Source organism: Cetorhinus maximus, chromosome 14 (assembly GCF_964194155.1).
Source record: "Cetorhinus maximus chromosome 14, sCetMax3.hap1.1, whole genome shotgun sequence".
Lineage (NCBI taxonomy): Eukaryota > Metazoa > Chordata > Chondrichthyes > Lamniformes > Cetorhinidae > Cetorhinus > Cetorhinus maximus.
The window spans coordinates 106,747,795-106,762,040 of NC_135892.1; the positions used below are offsets into that span (position 1 = coordinate 106,747,795).

At 44.6% G+C, this 14,246-nt stretch overlaps 1 protein-coding gene across 1 annotated transcript in view; it reads left to right on the forward strand.

Annotated features, from left to right (window-relative positions):
• Positions 1–14,246, forward strand: part of wdr27 (WD repeat domain 27) — a 478,059-nt gene that overhangs the window by 90,362 nt on the left and 373,451 nt on the right. The window lies entirely within an intron of this gene.

The window sequence follows — 14,246 nt, forward strand, 5'->3', positions numbered from 1 at the left end:
AGGCTGATGGCTTTGGACAAGGACAGAAAGGGTTCTGCTCTTTTACACTTCTCCTGGCAGAGTGGCTCCATCAAAATTACAATGATTACCAAGTGTGGGTAGTAGAGAGTGTAAATTATTCTAATCACATGTTATTGCTTAAAAAGTTTAGACTTTTCTACATTTCCATCTATCTGTTTTCACTATATCGAAACTGTAGATTGCCCGCTATGGTTTTTAGAAAGTAATAGTCAACAGTGGAAGTCAATTGTGGCAAGAAAATAAAAAAATATATAGAAGCAAAATACTGCAGATGCTGGAGATCTGAAATAAAAACAGAAAGTGCTAGAAAAACTCAGCAGGTCTGGCAGCATCTGTGGACAGAGAAACAAAGTTAACGCTTCTTCGGAACCCCGATGAAGAGTCATATTGGACTTGAAACATTAACTCTGTTTCTCTGTCCACAGCTGCTGCCAGACCTGCTGAGTTTTTCCTGCATTTTCTGTTTTTATTGTTAATAAAATAATAGCCAGGTTAGATTTTATTCACCTCCTAATATTTGGTTAAACTGAATACATTTTCAGATTGTGCAAAAGAAATCTATCCATCAATGTCCAATGACCATTCTCTACTAAGAGCACTCGTAAAATAGTTTTAAAAGGAGACATTTTACAGTTTTTTACAGCAGTGTTTCTCCAGACATCTTCTGTATAAACATTATCGCCTGTAAGAATGATTTGAAATGAATCGTGGCCCACAATAGCTTTTTGCCAAAAATTATTTCAATAGCAGACTTGGGCAATTCCAATCTACTGTTTAATATTTTATTGTCAGAAAATATGTGGCATTTCAATTTTGTGATATAAGGTATATCATATGCATTTACATGGTAGGCAATATGTGGTGCCATCTGTAGTTAGAAAACTATCCAAATTTCAGTAAAACTTGACAAATGTGGGGATAAAAGATTAGTGTATCATTTAATTAGGACTTTTATATATACATATGAAAAATCTGTGATAACCATGGCATCATTCCAGCACTGAAGTAAAAATGTAACCCGGTTACACATTTTTTAAAGTTCTTACAAAACGGTAAGTTGTCAGCCTAGAAGTTGGCTCAGGTGAAAAACAGGTGCTGAAGAGTCCAATATGACGTGCAATCTGTGCAGGCTCATTCTGTGCCAGGTTGAGCTGGGCTTTAGGCTCACTGCCAATGCAAATCAGAAAAATTAATATTTTAGGCCCCTTCCCAAAATTGCAGAAGGGTATGCATGCTGTGGTCTGTTCGCTCAGGCGTACAGCAATTAGACTAGTGGTTTACAAAACTAGTAAGTTTACAAAATTGTGAGGGGTATAGACAGAGTAAATGCGAGTAGGCTCTTTCCACTTAGATTAGGAGAAATAAACACGAGAGGACATGGCTTTAGGGTGAAAGGGGAAAGGTTTAGGGGGAACATTAGGGGGAACTTCTTCACTCAGAGAGTGGTGAGAGTGTGGAACGAGCTACCATCTGACGTGGTAAATGCAGGTTCACTCTTAAGTTTTAAGAATAAATTAGATAGATACATGGATGGAAGAGGTCTGGAGGGTTATGGACTAGGTGCAGGTCAATGGGACTAGCGGAATAAAATTTCGGCACAGACTAGAAGGGCCGAATGGCCTGTTTTCTGTGCTGTAGTGTTCTATGGTTATATGGTTTGTCAAGGGGCACTGAAGGCTGCTAACAATAATTAACTAATAAATTTAAGGACAAAATTACTTTGCTGCTGCTAATTTATTTTATCAATTGAAACTGGTCAAATATCACAATGCTTTCAATGGTATAAACTGATTCATGGTGAGGAGCCTGCAATATTCTCCTTCAGAGATTCATGTGGAAGATGCTGTATATTGGTGCAGAAGCAATCTATATCTGCTGATTTGTAGCAGAGAGAGTAGCCTTATTGTGAAAAAGTATACAGGGGGAGAATTTTGGTTTTAGGGAGGCAGTATCATTGTTATGCACTCCACGTGGAATCGGCATCCCTGAACCACTTTCACATTTAGGCCTCATTATCATTTTGCCAGTGAATCGCAGGTGGTGGACTGGGGGGGTGCTACACTGCAGCTGGCTAGTTTCCTGTGGCATAAAATCACCAGGTGAGGTCTGCCTGGGGCCATGTGTGGTCGGAGGGACGACAAAGAGCTGGTGAGAAGGGACTGGTAGTAGGCCAGAAAATTTTTCTGTTGCCTGAGGAAGCTCCTCCTCCTAGCCCCACAAAAATCTTCTTAAAAAGCACCCAAAAGGGCTTAACTTCTTGGAGAAGCCTTCGGCAGACCCTTTACAGATCGCCAGTTAGGCTTCTCAATGCCTAGGAAAATGGGACTGCCTGAATGTTCTATGCCGAATCCTCCCATTTGTTTCTGTACATTACAATTGGGGTCTCACAACAGGCGTAGGACCTCAATTTGTCTACCCGAACAACCTGCTTTGGGCAGAAATGCTGGGTGCCCATTTAAGACAGAGAGCAATGACAATGCAGAGCAGCTCACTATACCACATTTAAGGGGAAGTTAGACAAGTACATGAGAGAGAAAGGCATAGAATACAAAGGCATAGAAACATGGAATGTGCTGATAGCTTGATAGGAAATAGGGTAGGTGGAGTCTCAAGTGGGGTATAAATACTGAACTGGTTGGGCCAAATGGCCTGTTTATATTGTAAATTCTATGTAAAATCCTGTTTGAATTTTGGATTCAGACAGGCAAATGGATGTGCAAGGTACCCACTAGACTTTTTTCAAGTGAAATAGGCGGCCAGCAGTTGAAAGCCTCCTGTAATGCAAATAAAGATGATGAGCTTATGTGTAGCAAGAAATAATGGAAGACCATTTGCACTTTCTGAGCCACAGTTAATTATGAGGAGTATAAGTGAGTCAATTTGGAAATTGCTATTGCTTTGTAATTGCAAAATTGCTCCAGTATAAGTGGAGCAGTTACTAAAGTTTTGGTATCAACACTCTCCACACAAAGAGATAATGAATGACAGTTGGTTACTGTTTGGCATCATTTTCAATAGAAACTCATTTTAATTCATCGATCGATCTTTTTTTTGCACGTTCTGTATGCTACAATTCTGAGGTTTAAAGTTGTTTGTACATATTATCCATATCTAATGTGGATTTCTTTTAAACACTTCTGAAATGGATTATTCTTTGCCACAGTTTACTCTTTGGTTTAATGAATGAATTACAAAAATGATCAGAAACTCCTATAAATGACGTTTCCTTCCTCTGAACAATAGGGTCTAAATTTAACATTGTGGCTCCCATTTCATTGGCCTAAAATGAGTGAAATGGTAATCAGTTTAGCAGTGCAGAAGTCTATATCCAACTTGTGCTCACCTTAGACCCAGAGGTAGTATGGCCCAGTCACAATTTCCAGGTCTTGAGCATGCCCCAAACCAACAGCCCTTAAAGCAACAAAAGCAGCATGCTGCAGATGCTGGAAAGCTGAAATAAAAACAGAAAATGTTGGAAATACTCAGCAGGTCTGCCTCTGTGGAGAATGAAATAGAGTTAACTTTTCAGGTTTGTGTTCTGACAAGAGGTCACAGACCTGAAACTTTAACTCTGCTTTGCTCTCTCTACAGATGCTGCCAGACCTGCTGAGGATTCCCAGCAATTTCTGTTTTCGGTCCTTAAAGGAATCTTTGGAGGTGCTCAGAAAAGGCCGCGAAACTTTGAAAACTTAGTGTTTTGCAGCAGAAGTGCTCCTCATGGTTTCACAAAACAACTGCGGGCTGCAGCTGGCCCTCATCCTCCTTGATCGCCTCCTCTCATGGGCCTACCCCTGGGCCTCTAGTGCCAAAAAGTAGAACTGCACAGAGATAAAAACAAAAAAACCACTGCGGATGCTGGAAATCCAAAACAAAAACAGAATTACCTGGAAAAACTCAGCAGGTCTGGCAGCATCGGCGGAGAAGAAAACAGTTGACGTTTCGAGTCCTCATGACCCTTCAACAAACTGAGTAATATTAGGAGAGGGGTGAAATATAAGCTGGTTTAAGGTAGGGGTGGGGTGGGGGGAGAGAAGTTGGAGGGGGGGCGGTGTGGTTGTAGGGACAAGCAAGCAGTGATAGGAGCAGATAATCAAAAGATGTCACACAAAGGAACAAAGAGGTGTTGAAGGTGGTGATATTATCTAAGAGAATGTGCTAATTAAGAATGGATGGCAGGACACTCAAGGTACAGCTCTAGTGGGGGTGGGGTGGAAAGACTGACAGGGCATTACAGGTATAGATTTAAAAATAATGGAAATAGGTGGGAAAAGAAAAATCTATATAAATTATTGGAAAAAACAAAAGGGAGGGGGAAGAAACGGAAAGGGGGTGGGGATGGAGGAGGGAGTTCAAGATCTAAAGTTGTTGAATTCAATATTCAGTCCGGAAGGCTGTAAAGTGCCTAGTCGGAAGATGAGGTGCTGTTCCTCTAGTTTGTGTTGGGCTTCACTGGAACAATGCAGCAAGCCAAGGACAGACATGTGGGCAAGAGAGCAGGGTGGAGTGTTAAAATGGCAAGCGGCAGGGAGGTTTGGGTCTTTCTTGCGGACAGACCGCAGGTGTTCTGCAAAGCGGTCGCCCAGTTTACGTTTGGTCTCTCCAATGTAGAGGAGACCGCATTGGGAGCAACGAATGCAGTAGACTAAGTTTGGGGAAATGCAAGTGAAATGCTGCTTCACTTGAAAGGAGTGTTTGGGCCCTTGGACGGTGAGGAGAGAGGAAGTGAAGGGGCAGGTGTTGCATCTTCGGCGTGGGCATGGGGAGGTGCCATAGGTGGGGGTTGAGGAGTAGGGGGTGATGGAGGAGTGGACCAGGGTGTCCCGGAGGGAACGATCCCTACGGAATGCCGACAGGGGGGGTGAAGGGAAGATGTGTTTGGTGGTGGCATCATGCTGGAGTTGGCAGAAATGGCGGAGGATGATCCTTTGAATGCAGAGGCTGGTGGGGTGATAAGTGAGGACAAGAGGGACCCTATCATGTTCCTGGGAGGGAGGAGAAGGCGTGAGGGCGGATGCACGGGAGATGGGCTGGACATCCCAGGAACATGATAGGGTCCCCCTTGTCCTCACTTATCACCCCACCAGCCTCCGCATTCAAAGGATCATCCTCCGCCATTTCCGCCAACTCCAGCATGATGCCACCACCAAACACATCTTTCCTTCACCCCCCCTGGCGGCATTCCATAGGGATCGTTCCCTCCGGGACACCCTGGTCCACTCCTCCATCACCCCCTACTCCTCAACCCCTACCTGTGGCACCTCCCCATGCCCACGCCGAAGATGCAACACCTGTCCCTTCACTTCCTCTCTCCTCACCGTCCAAGGGCCCAAACACTCCTTTCAAGTGAAGCAGCATTTCACTTGCATTTCCCCTAACTTAGTCTACTGCATTCGTTGCTCCCAATGCGGTCTCCTCTACATTGGAGAGACCAAACGTAAACTGGGCGACCGCTTTGCAGAACACCTGCGGTCTGTCCGCAAGAAAGACCCAAACCTCCCTGTCGCTTGCCATTTTAACACTCCACCCTGCTCTCTTGCCCACATGTCTGTCCTTGGCTTGCTGCATTGTTCCAGTGCAGTCCGATGCAAACTGGAGGAACAGCACCTCATCTTCCGACTAGGCACTTTACAGCCTTCCGGACTGAATATTGAATTCAACAACTTTAGATCTTGAACTCCCTCCTCCATCCCCACCCCCTTTCCGTTTCTTCCCCCTCCCTTTTGTTTTTTCCAATAATTTATATAGATTTTTCTTTTCCCACCTATTTCCATTATTTTTAAATCTATACCTGTAATGCCCTGTTAGTCTTTCCACCCCACCCCCACTAGAGCTGTACCTTGAGTGTCCTGCCATCCATTCTTAATTAGCACATTCTCTTAGATAATATCACCACCTTCAACACCTCTTTGTTCCTTTGTCTGTGACATCTTTTGATTATCTGCTCCTATCACTGCTTGCTTGTCCCTACAACCAACCCCCGCCCCCCAACTTCTCTCCCCCCACCCCACCCCACCCCTACCTTAAACCAGCTTATATTTCACCCCTCTCCTAATATTACTCAGTTCTGTTGAAGGGTCATGAGGACTTGAAACGTCAACTCTTTTCTTCTCCGCTGATGCTGCCAGACCTGCTGAGTTTTTCCAGGTAATTCTGTTTTTGAGTAGGACTGCACACTTGTTCCCAAATCGTTTTAGGAGTGGGCAAGGAAATATATGATGGATAATATTGAAACCTGATGACGTCAATATGGGGGCCTTGTGTTCCAAACTGGGCATGATTCCGGCTGCAAGCCACACCGTATCCTGACGAGGCCTGAGGATGAATTTGTGGCTCACTGCATGTCTCTTTTGTAACGGAAATCGTGTCCAGTTTGGAACACTATGGAATTTAGGCTCCACTATTAATTTATCATCGGGTTTTAATATTACCTGTCATATCTTTCCTTGCCCACTCCTAATGCTTTAATAACAAGTGTGCAGCACTGCTTTTTTGACACTAGAGATGGTTGATATATTTTGTAATTGCTGTATTGTTTATGACAGCAACAAGGAAAAAAGAAAGCTTTGTGGGTTTGTGACTATAAATTAACTTTTATTAGTGGAAGGTTTCAGAATAAAGAGGTAAATTTAAAATATATTGTAAATCCTATTCATGAGTTGCATGATACGTATTTATATTGCATATCATAACAATGCAAAATCAGCACACTTCCTTGATGGCTCAGTCAGTTTATCCAGTGAGTAGTTGGATTTGACCCAGAAAGTAAGCTGCAGACTTGATAGGTACCAGATTCAGACCATGATCTGTCCTGAATTACCAGGTCTCTGCCAGAGTGACACCAGGGCTGCTACTATTAGGTACACCGTCCTTGGGTTAAGGAGGGGAAAATTGGACTTTCATTGCTGTTCATTGACCCTGCTGGAAATGTGCATGGAAGGATGTCAAATTAGAGCAGGTCTGGGCTTGGTTGTTCACCTGTTGTGAATATTTGTACTTGACAAACGTACTGGAAGGCACATTCCAAATGAAGAGAACATTGGGTAGGTTGGTAAACAAGGCTATAGATTCACAATTACCAGTTTGCCTTACTGCCAATTACTAATTTCACCCCAAATGTCTTCAGGATGGGGTGACAGGTAAGAATAATAAGAAAAAGGATACCAATGTACCTTGAAGAGGTTTTTTGACCAGGACCTACTTTGCCATGTTGTGTAGAATTGCTCGAAGCTTCTTTCTTTGTTCTTTTTCATTCATTTGAAACAACAGTTATAACTGCATGCTGGCTTCAACACAAAGAAGTAAACTAGGTAAAATGACTCCCACAAATTTTGTTTTATTTTAGTTTGTTTTCTTTGAGATATGGAGCAGTTATGCAACTGTTCTATGCCTGTTTCTGTTTTCAAACATCAATCTGTCCCTACTTTGATAGGCAAGTTGAAAGTTTTTGTTATTTCTTGCTGAAACATAACTTTATGGACTGTAAGTTGTGCTGATAGTCTTTCAGAAGATGACAAAGATTCAAAAACTTGAGAGAGAGTACTGTAGCTTCTTCAGGCTAAAATAAGTGCAGCATTTGGACACTAAGTACAAGCTACTCAATGAAGTTAAAGATTGCAGTCACTCTCTTATCCTTTTTATCTAGGTAAAAATCCAACAGAAACAAATAATTCTAAGGATAGGTCAGCATTAGACCCAGATCCTACTTATACTTGTATTTATTGTTGTTTCAGTTTCGTTTTTTTTAATGAGATGTGGTGTGTGATATTTCTAGAACCAAATACCTTAAAGAAAATAATACTTAGATAACTTTTAATGCCAAACAGAAAGAACATGGCACAACCTTATTAATTGTTATTCTATGCTTGTCTTTGATGCAGTAGTATCCTTGGAATCAGCAACTGCATTGCTGTCCAACTTTCATCCTGGACCTGCTGAGGAAGCAAATTGTATTTGATCTCTGTCAGTTGGAATATGATCCAACTAGCATATCGAGCTTCTTAGAGGCAATTGATGAAGTTAACAATGAAGTTTCCAGTTTTAGTCCCTGGTATCTGCTGAGTTAGCTGACCATGGCCAACATGGGGATGAAGGTGCTATATTTGTTTCAGCATCACTGGCTAGTAATGGAAAATCAGCCCAGGTTTCTGCTCCTGACAGCTATTCATTGGAAAGTGTATATATTTCAGGGTGAGAAAGGATCTATCGATAAAGTTGGGAATAAACTATAGGAGGAGAGGAAAACAAGTGTTTGAAAAGAGCTGAACTCCAGAGGTGAGGTGAGAATGACTGCCCTTGACATCAAGGCAGCATTAGACCGGGTGTGGAATCACAGAATCACAGTGCAGAAGAGGCCCTTCGGCCCATTGAGTCTGCACCGACAAGTGAGAAACACCTGACCTACCTACCTAATCCCATTTACCAGCACTTGGCCCATAGCCTTGAATGTTATGATGTGCCAAGTGCTCATCCAGGTACTTTTTAAAGGATCTGAGGCAACCCGCCTCCACCACCCTCCCAGGCAGTGCATTCCAGACCGTCACCACCCTCTGGGTAAAAAGGTTTTTCCTTACATCCCCCCTAAACCTCTTGCCCCTCACCTTGAACTTATGCCCCCTTGTGACTGACCCTTCAACTAAGGGGAACAGCTGCTCCCTATCCACCCTGTCCATGTCCCTCATAATCTTGTACACCTCGATCAGGTCGCCCCTCAGTCTTCTCTGTTCCAACAAAAACAACCCAAGTCTATCCAACCTCTCTTCATAACTTAAATGTTTCATCCCAGGCAACGTCCTGGTGAATCTCCTCTGCACCCCCTCCAGTGCAATCACATCCTTCCTATAATGTGGCGACCAGAACTGCACACAGTACTCCAGCTGTGGCCTCGCTAAGGTTCTGTACAACTCCAACATGACCTCCCTACTTTTGTAATCTATGCCTTGATTGATAAAGGCAAGTGTCCCATATGCCTTTTTCACCACCCCACTAACATGCCCCTCTGCCTTCAGAGATCTATGGACACACATGCCAAGGTCTCTTTGTTCCTCAGAACTTCTTAGTGCCATGCTGTTCATTGAATACTTCTATGTCAAATTACTCCTTCCAAAGTGTATCACCTCACACTTTTCAGGGTTAAATTCCATCTGCCACTTATCTGCCCATTTGACCATCCCGCCTATATCTTCCTGTAGCCCAAGACACTCAACCTCACTGTTAACCACCCGGCCAATCTTTGTGTCATCCGCAAACTTACTAATCCTACCCCCCATTTAGTCATCTATGTCATTTATATAAATGACAAATAATAGGGGACCGAGCACAGATCCCTGTGGTACGCCACTGGACACTGGCTTCCAGTCACTAAAGCACCCTTCTCTAAGGAACCCTAGCAAAACCGGAGTCAATGGGAATCAGGGGGAAAGCTCTCTGCTGGTTGGAGTCATACTTAGCACAAAGGAAGATGGTTGTGGTTGTTGAAGGTCAATCACCTCAGTTCCACAATATCACTGCAGGAGTTCCTCAGGGTAGTGTCCCTGGAACAACCATCTTCAGCTGTTTCAATGACCTTCCTTCCGTCATAGGTCAGAAGTGGGGATATTCATTGAAACATAGAAAATAGGAGCAGGAGTAGGTCATTCGATCCTTCGAGCCTGCTCCGCCATTCAATATGTTCATGGCTGATCCTCTATCTCAATGCACATTCGCTGATGATTGCACAATGTTCAGCACCGTTTGCAACTCCTCAGATACTGAAGCAGCCCATGTGCAAAGGCAGCAAGACCTGGACAATATCCAGGCTTGGGCTGACAAGTGGCAAATAACATTTACACCACACAACTGCCAGGCAAAGACCATCTCCAACAAGAGAGAATCTAACCATTGCCCCTTGACATTCAATGGCATTATCACCACTGAATTCCCCCACTATCAACATCCAGGAGTTACCATTGACCAGGAACTGAACTGGCCTAGCCACATAAATAATGTGGCTATAAGAGCAAGTTAGAGACTAGGAATCCTGCGGCGAGTAGCTCACCTCCTGACCCCACAAAGCCTGTCCACCATCTACAAGGCATAAGTCAGGAGTGTGATGGAATACTCCCCACTTGCCTGAATGAGACTAGCTCCCACGACACTCAAGAAGTTTGACACCATCCAGGACAAAGTAGCCTGCTTGATTGTCACCACATCCACAAACATTCACTCCTTCCACCACCAACGCACAGTGGCAGCAGTGTGTACCATCTGCAAGATGCACTGCAGGAGCTCACCAAGGCTTCTTAGATAGCACCTTCCAAGCCCATGATTGCTACCATCTGGAAGGACAAGGACAGCAGATGCATGGGAACATCACCGCCTGGAAGTTCCTCTCCAAGCCACACACCACCCTGACTTGAAAATATATCGTCGTTCCTTCACTGTCACTGGGTCAAAGTCCTGGAACTCCCTTCCTAACAGCACTATGGGTGTACCTACGCCACATGGACTGCAGCGGTTCAAGGCAGCTCACCACCACCTTCTCAAGGGCAATTAGAGACGGGGAATAAATGCTGGCCTAGCCAGTGGCACCCACATCCCATCAATGAATAAAAACACCTATGTTGTCGGTGCATGATTAAGGTTTTGGAAATCTATTAATTCCAGTTTTTACACCATATTAATTTCTCCTAATCTTTATCTACTCCCAATGGCCACCAAATTTAAATTGTACAGTTGTCCTCAGATTCACTTTGTTATGCAGCTTAATGTGGTATAACAAAACAAAATGACATACAGCTGCGTATTGGTAAAAGGCAGCAGATGTATACTTGTGAAGATGACGGTTGAGTGTTTGGATAGCAACTTTAAAAACAAATAGACGGACTGCTACAAAAAGGGGAACATTTACGTACATAGCTTTTTTTCAGCAGGCCTGGTGCCAGAGTGATTCTGCAAAGACCTGCCAATAGCTAAAATACCTAAAAGGTCTTTCTTTTCTGGTTTAGAAATGTCTGTAATTACTGCAAATACATTTGTCTTCAGCATATCAGAATCCAAAGTTTAAAGTGTTTTTGTCCCATGTCCCAGCAGCCTTAAAAGATCTTAGCACCGAAGTTCATATGCATGTTTAATGGCTTGCCTTTTAATAGTTGAATGAACGACTTCTTCTTCGGCAATTGATGTTGTTCCTAGAGAACATGTTAAATCAGTTTGTGATATTAATTGGTTCATGCTGTGGTTGAAGGGTGCCATCCAGAGGAGCATATCACAAAAAAGTATGGAAGGTTAAGCGGATGATTTGATTACATTTTTTAGGAAGTTAGAAAACATTTCTTAACATAAAGGCTGGTATGAGTGTGGAGCTCTTCCACAAAAAAAAGGAGATACAAGCTCAATTAATAATTTGGCATTTGAGATTGATAGATTTTTGCTAAGGCATGTAGATTCAAGGCAGGTAAATGGAGCTAGGATAAAGGTCAACCATGATCTTATTGAACAGCAGAACAGATGTGAAGGGCTGAATAGTCTACTGCCATTTCTTTGCCAAATCATGAGGAGCTAATAACGGAACCTCCCTCCTTAACAAAAGCTTTAGTCACATTGAAAAAAATAAATTTACCAAGAACATACTTGCTACAGCAGTGCCTCCATAAAAATGTGGCTCTGAAGCAGATTAGACTGAATTCTATTTTGCTTTACGGTACTGTTAGAATATTATCCTCATATGTTCCTTGTGTTTGACTTGATGTCCAAACAAGTGGAATATAAAAATAATAACGTTCACTGGGTTTCGAAGAACCATGGGCTGTGGTTTAGACACTTCTGTTTAACTTTTTAAGACATCAAAAATAGTAAGCATGCAATGAATAAATAACACAAATAGATCACAGAGCATTCAGTCTAAAATTATATGGTTTACATTTGCAACAAAACTTACACTTCTTTCGTAATATGAAAAACAATGGTCGGGATTTTCTGTGTACCGGGCATGTTCGGTGGTGTAAGCAGGCAATATGGCGCGATCGGCTTCAGAACAACATGAAACCAGTTTGCAATTTTCTGCTCAGCCCGCCAATGACGGGCCATGTTTTCTGCCATCAGACGTCGGGAACCTCATTGTAATACACCTGCATATTATTAGGCCAGCCGGCCAGAATCACTCCCCCCGACCCGCTTGCTGGATCGTCCGTCCACATCGGCAGGAAGGCACCCCGATGTGTTTCACAACAGCACATAAATGGCGTACACTTGTTGGGCTGTACTTTGGGGGGAACTGGGAGGTGAGTGCACAGCAACAATGTGCAGCGCCTGCTGGACTTCAAGCTTGAGGAGTATTGGGGGCAGATGCTTAAGGGCAGCCCTGCCGTTGAGGCGACTTGTTCGGGAGAGGGGCAGTACAAGGGCTGCCGTGCAGTTGAGGTGACTCGTGGTGGAGTTGTGGGGGAGGTGCAAGGGCAGCCCTGCCGTTGAATATAACACAGGCATTCGGGGTGGGGTGTCGGGTGGGCAAGGGAAGCAGCCACGCATTAGGGAAACCTGTATAAAGTGACCATTCCTCTGCAGCTGAGACAGTTCAGGCACAGCCACATTGATATGATTGGAGTCGGGCTTCTGGCTTATGTGCCCACTCAAGCAATGCAGAGGCATCAAAGTGCCATCTAGTGCACCCCTTGGCACAGACTGCAAAGTCATGAGCATTTTAGTGGACTGCAGAACAGTTGGACGACTGGGCATATTGTACAATCTCCTTGTTAAAGCTAGACATGGAGCAGTCGCTGCTGGAGGCGTTCACAGCCCCTTGCAATGTGAGCGTCCCGGTTTGGACCAGTCTCCCCACAGCCTTGCAGTGCGGGCTAGGAGAATGCCTATGCCTGAGCTGAGAGCACAGCATGCAGTCCAATGGGCAAAGCTGCCACCAATCGGTCGGGTGGAGTGGGGTGGGGATGGGTGGGGTCTCGGGTAGCCATGCAGGGCACTAATCTTTGGCCAGCACTCGGGGCCTTCACACTTAACCAGCACAGGTTCTTAGTACATCCATGCTAACCACGTGTCTCTCTCCTTCATCCTGCAGGAGGAGTACATCAGGATCATGGAGGCTGGTGAACTAGTTGTATACCTGATGGCCTACAGAGAATGAAGTCAACAGAGGAGAGAGCAACTGAGGCTCCTTGCTGCACAGAGGCAGGAGCAGCAACCTTGGGAAGAAGGGGCAGCTGGGGCTCCTGCACACGGCGTCGAAGAGCTACAGCGAGCCGTTGCTGGTCGGCGCCAAGTGATCTTGCAGATAACCAAGAACCAGGGTCGCCAAAGACTGTGCATCTCTAGGGAACTGGTCAGTCACATCTGCCAGCTACTGTAGGATTTGGCGCCACGGGGGCATGGAGGGCATCCACTGCCAGTGGCCGTGAAAGTGTTCGAGGCGCTCAATTTCTATGCCAATGGTTCCTCTCAGGGCTCCACAGGTGAGCACCAAGACATAGTGGCAGGGTCAGGAACGTTAAGAAGAATTAGTTGCACAGCTTGGGCACGGGTGTTAATCACTTGTACACTAATGTCAATAAACTCCCAAGAATGTCTCCATGCCTATGGCTTCTTGTTCTGATGAGCAGTGTTCTTATCACTCAGATGTGGAACCTTCCTGCACAAGATAAAGGCAAGTGACTCAGTCCAGTGCCTCTTCCCTGTGCTGTGTGCAGCCTTCAGACCACAGTAATGGTCCGGCCTCACAAACACTGGACGCGTTACTGATGTCTGCACCTTGGCGGTGCTTGTCATTGCTGCCAGAATCTAGTGGGCAGGCACCACAGAGGTCCATCATTCTTCTATGTGCTCTCAGCACCTTTTGGGGCTGGCCCCCATCTCTTCAGCATCTGTGACCAGTGATGCTGTGCTCCTGAAGGCCTCAGGTACTGAAGGTGAACAAAGGATCGGATGCTTCTAAAGTCTCATGGCTGCGTCTCTATGCTATGACCCTAATCACAGAGCGCAAGTGAGCTGCCCTCGTCCAGCCAGGAGTCAGATGTTCTCAGAGGCTATATGAAGATCTATGGAGTGTCCTCACTGCATGTCGTCATCATCCTCCTGCAAACGAGCGATTATTAAGGCCTCCACTGCATCTCGATGACAGGAGCATTATCATAGAGGGTGTTCGCGCTGCCATAAGCCAGACTGGAGTCAAACGTTCACAGATGCAATGTGAGGATTTATGGGGTTTCCTGTCTTCTTCATCCTTCAGAAATCTAGCAGCT